The sequence below is a fragment of the Condylostylus longicornis genome, unplaced genomic scaffold, assembly GCF_029603195.1.
Source record: "Condylostylus longicornis isolate FDR11 unplaced genomic scaffold, ASM2960319v2 ptg000144l, whole genome shotgun sequence".
Lineage (NCBI taxonomy): Eukaryota > Metazoa > Arthropoda > Insecta > Diptera > Dolichopodidae > Condylostylus > Condylostylus longicornis.
In genome coordinates, this window is record NW_026578112.1 from 390,990 (window position 1) to 396,839 (window position 5,850).

Below are 5,850 nucleotides of genomic sequence, written 5' to 3' on the forward strand. Positions count from 1 at the left end.
TGGGCAGCATGTCATAACAGCAACATAAAATTTCTTCTATCCTTGATAATAGAGTATTGTGCACTATGTATGCTGAGAGAAATACTTCTTAAAAGCACTGATCATATTGAACACCACATTAATACTCGTATACCGGCCTTGTCAGATAAGAAGAGGAATTACGGTAAACTAATTTTTATATGTAAACAATAACTTTTCTTGTTGATTCTTCATAAATAATGGCTTTTATACAAGATAAAAGTGTTCTACAAAAAATTATGCTGTCAATTATTTTAAGATTGATCCGTCGGTTTTTTATCCAACTGATAAATTTCATATGAAGTTGACATTCTCTTGACAGTGCAGTTTTTTCCATTTTCTTTTTCAAAAATTTGAAGAGAAAAATCCAGTTGACTTGAAACAGTTCAGCTTAAAATTGACGAATATATACTCTAACATTATTCATATTTAGGAAATTGGAGTCGCCCAGCATTAATCATAGGCTACTGCGCCATTAATATGTTATAAAACAATTTATTTCTCTATTTATTTATTTTATTTATTTTAGTTTTCTGTTGTTATTAGCTAGTTGGTTTTTTTTTTCTTTCATATTTGCGTATTTTGTAATGTGTGTGTGTTTATCGCGCAAAATATTGGAAAAATTAAATAAAAGCAAAAAAAAAAGGAGGCTGAGTTCAATAATTTTTCAAAATCGGTTTTTCTATTTTATGATAACATTTTGTATTGTTGTTTTCTATACTTTGTTTTTTTTTTTTATATTGCTAATATAAGTACATATTAAAAGTAAAAGTTATTGATAATCGTTATTTTTTTTTCTTAAAAACCTTCTCATATAAACAACAAGAAAAATTAAATAAGTGTACTAAAATTATATAGATTAACTAAATCACATTTTTTAAAGTGAATCCTTCTTAAGGAGAATCAATATAGTATTTAAAATATTCTATCGCTATATGAAAATATTCCGGACTAGAATGTTGGGAATTGTAAAAAATAGATTTCTATATAAAAGATGAAATATATGGTACTCGTATATACATATGCATATACAAGTATATAGTCACATTTAAGATAATATTCCTCATAATAGTCATGATTTTCTAGTATTTTGATGATCTATATTTTTTTTTGTTGTAAAATTAAAATAGTAGAGAATGTTGATATAGTAAAAATTTCTGAAACATTTAACAAAACAAGTAAAATTTAATTTTAAGTAATTTATTTTTATTCGTTTAATAGTAAAATATTTAAAAAATATAAAGTATAAAAATATTTTCATTATACATCAAATATAGGTAAAAATAAAAATACCAATACATATATATATTTATAGTTAAGCGTGATATTAACCTGGATTAGAATAGTATTTTTGTTTTCTTAATAGTAAACAAGCATAACATTATTATTTACTATCAATCTACATATATGACAACTGAAAATTGTTTTCATAGAGCATTTTCTGTAAGTTGGTATGTGCATGTCTTTTTTAATTTCCCATAAAAGTAGATACTTTATTTAGAAAGAAATTTTTGAAAAATTTTAAATTTCTCGAAAATAAATTAAATATTTTTATTCTTAAGTAGTATAGTTAAACTGACGAAGCTGCTAAGGTCTCAGAAGAAAGAAAGTGGCACTCTTTCATATATTTACTGTAGTACTCTGACACACTTCTCTATTGTATTAAGACTTTGTTCTTAACACTTCATTAATGTTACTGTTTTTGGTTGTATAAGCTCTTAAAAGAGCTATCATCCTACAACCTCAAAAATAATTTATTCGCGTTTACGAAACTATGACGTGCAAGCGGCCACGGTAAAAAAAACTGTTATACAAAAAAAATTTGATTAAATAAGTTGAATAACTTACTTAAGACACGACCGCGCATCGCACGGTCCGGGAAGCTAAGATAGGAATACAAGGGGTGAGTCATTTTTGGAATATTTCTTGAGTACTAACCTTATTCTATGCAATAGGGGCTCAGAGCTCACTTTTATTACTAAAAATCGGCAAGAGGTTATGGACATATGTATGCCGTTGGGATAGTCAATATGCCGTTGGGATAGTCACGAACTGGAAGGTTTCGCAAGAGCACTCCGTTTCTGACCATCGTTACATACTTTTTGATTTCATTGCCAAGCAGAATACTCCACGGGCTTCAGAAACCTAAAAATGACTGACTGGTCCAAATTCAGAGAATCGCTAAGCGATCTCCTGGGGGTCGTGCCAAGTCACCTTCTTACCCTGGCAACAACTGGACAAGCTCTGTTGCGGAGTTCTTGGACCTGATGATGGCCACTCATTGATGGCCAGGCCGACCGTCGATTCGTATACGGAGGCCATTGTCTCGAACAGAGGAATAATCTGCGCTATCCGCAGCTTCAAGCCCTTCAAGTGTGTTACGGAGGTTATCCTTTCCTGGCTAAAAACTATAAACAAATGATGCATAGACCTAACCCACATTCCAGAAATCTGGAATGTTGCTAAGGTGGTTTTTATACCTAAAGCTGGGAAAAGCTCTCACAGCTGGCCAAAGAACCTTGGACCGATTAGTCTGACATAATTTTTGACATTGAAATTAGCTCTGTTGTCTTCAGCACAACATGCGTGGTGCCATGGCAAGTCAACTGAGACGGCCCTGCATTCTCTTGTACACCACATAGAGGGATCCCTGTACAGCACGGATTGTACCTTGGCCGCCTTTCTGGATATCGAGGGGGCATTCTATTACGTCACTTCGGGGGCGATCAGTGTGGCAATGATAAGCGTGTCGATTCATGGATTCCTGGCGAGCTTGATAGCACGCATGCTGTTGGCAGGTCAGTGTGTGAAACGCACTTTTGTGAGGGGCACCTCTTAGAGGGGCTACTCTAAGCCTCGCCAACTACGGCGGGGCATAGCTTATCCCCGGAGGCTAAATTCCTGGGTCTTATTTTGGATTCTAAGCTAAACGGGAAGTCTAACATCGCAGACAGAGTAAGGAAGTCTGCAGCCACGCATGGTTCTCTGGCTATACACTGCGATGGTCAGGCCCGTGCTTCTGTACGGAGTTTTGGTTTGGTGGCCTGCACTTAATACTTCCTTCAATTTAAAACTGTTGAGCAAAGTCTAAACGATGGCAATGATGTGCGTGGGGGGAGCTCTTCGCTCTACTTTGACATAGGCTCTCGAGATGCTCCTCCACTTTGTTTCGGTGGAGATTCTCTCGCGGCTGGCGGCAGAATCGGCCGTGCGCATGAGAGCTGTGACACAGTGAGTCGATGGTCCCGTGGTTCGGACTGGGGAATGTATAACTATCCGGATCGACTATGTCTCTCCTGCCATTTCATTTACGAAAAAATTTGGTCCGCCTAGGCAAACCTGGTGAGAGGAAGGCAACACATGCCGCGGATCCATTTATTTCTACACTGATGGATCCAAGCTGGATGACAAAGTTGGAGCGGGAGTCAACTCCGGACAATTTGGCGTAGAGATTTCCTTTCTTTTGCCGGACCACTGCAGCGTCTTTCAAGCGGAGGTGGTTGCAATAGGTGAATTTATGCGCTGGCTGGTCGTCAATGTGATATTCTGCAGGGAAATCAGTATATTCACCGACAGCCAGGCAGCAATAAAACGTTGGATTCAGAAACATTGAATTTCTTTATTGATTGAAAAAAAAATATTTCCCTTACACATTTTAATACAGAAAATTACTGAAAACTTACTGAAAATTACTTAAAATTAATAAAATAAAGTTTACCATATTTTTGACTTATTTCACTATAATTTTAAGTTTGCTGTACAAATTTTTGGTAGCCCTGCTACTAAATTACATTACTCATTTTTAACAAATCCTCCTTCCACCCCATTTCATACCCATTATTTAAAAAAAAAAAAATTTTCTACGCAAACGCAACCCATACCAAAAAAAAAAGAAAAGTGTGTTCTTATCATGTGCCACTTCTTATATTTTTTAAGAGAATTTTTTGTTATACACTCACGTTTTCATGAATTAATAAGTTATTATAAATTTTTTGAGAGCATAAAATTTTCTCTTAAATTGAATCCAGAATCAGTCACCGACCATATTAGTTGTTTATTATGTAGATAAGTAAGTGCTTTATTTATAGTATATTTACTAAGATAACTGAATATGTAGGTCACTGGTTCAAATTTCTCAACCGTCGCCAAGCTTTTGTATGTAATTGTTCAGATATGTACTATGCGAGTATGAGTATGGGCCACTCGAGTTTCTTACAATACTTACATAAAAGAAGATATGACATTTTCGACTGATTTTATTGACTGACATTTTGTTTTGACAAATAATAAATTTGTGTGGAATTTTATTTACCTATGTTTATTTTCTATGATTCAGTTCTTAAAAATTTTTTGAAAAATTTCAGTAGTCGTAATCGAATATATATTTTATTGCAAGCAGAATGATTGGGCGCATTTTGAAGGTGAATGGGCCGCATGCCATCCATGGACCGTATTTTGCCAATGGCTGCTTTAGATGATTAAGATTTTTCTTCATTATTTGTATTATAAGAACTCTTACTTGTTTTTGATTAATATAAGCTTCTAAATTGAATTTTCTAAAAAACTTAATTTTGAACTTAAACGATTGCCATTTTTATAGCACAAAATATGTTTGTATTTCGCAATATGATTTTCGCATATATACATATGTACATAAGTATTTGTAAATAATAATAAAGGATAATGCATAAAAATTATGTTTACATACAAATATACAAATGTAACTGTATGGTTTTTATTAGCAATTTTTTATATAAAGTTCAAAACAAATCCTTTTTATGTACACACACTATTAAAAATGTTTTTATATTTGTGTAAATGTAACAGTATTACGAACATTTTGTTTATTTTTCCTTTTTTTTTTTATTTAAAACTTTTGGCAAAAATTTTTTTTCCTTTGAATTTTATAAATTACAGATTAAGATGTTCAAAATATATATAAATAAAAAATACAAATTGGAAAATTCATACTTACCTGGCGCAGAGGTTTTCCGTGATCAATAAGGCGGATCCTCCGAGATGAGGTCTTATCATTGCACCGAGATTTGATTGACTCTCGCGATTATTCCTAATGTGAATAAGTCGTGCGTGTAATTTTTGATAGCAGGGAATGGCGTACGCGCCGTCCCTATAAATATAATAAACATGTCATTTGATTATCAATACATATATGTGTATATATATATTGCAATAAGGACGATCGTATGTCTTTAATTTCTTACTTAAATCTCTTTTTAATTCTACAGTCAACAAATAAATAAAATGGACCAAATTTGGAGTACAATATTTCATATTCCAAATCTATACTTGCTTCATCTTGAAATCAAATCCATAATTACTAAATGTAATATATAAGAATCAATTCTATTATATCAATTTTATTTAGATAATCTCGTTAGAAATGTGTTACTCTCCTCATATATTATTAAGTTGTTTTCTGATAAAAACAGAACATCTTCATTTATAAATTAAGTTGGAAAAAAAATAACTGCAGCTCATGTCAAATATTTTTAATACATTTTGATTACATGCTTTCGAAATGTTCAATTTTAATTAAATGATGCATTCATCTTTTGAGTTCATTCTTTTGTATTAATCTTGCCATTTATTTACCTTTTTCTTTATCTTAAATTTTACCATTTTAATTTGTTGGCATTTTAACATTTAATCAAGAATAAATCTTTATTATATAATGACTGTTCACCATTATAAATTTTAAATCTAGTGTTTACTATGTATACATTTATATATAGTTGGATTATCATTATTATTTAATTTACATATAAAACATATATATGTATATACTCATACATATAATATGTGTAGAAAAAG

General features: G+C 32.1%; 1 non-coding gene across 1 annotated transcript; it reads left to right on the forward strand.

The window, feature by feature from the left end:
- The first annotated feature begins 4,985 nt into the window (after nt 1-4,985).
- Nucleotides 4,986-5,150, forward strand: LOC129615694 (U1 spliceosomal RNA). Its single transcript, XR_008697478.1, has one exon. It is a non-coding gene; the product is annotated as a U1 spliceosomal RNA (small nuclear RNA).
- Nucleotides 5,151-5,850: the final 700 nt, after the last annotated feature.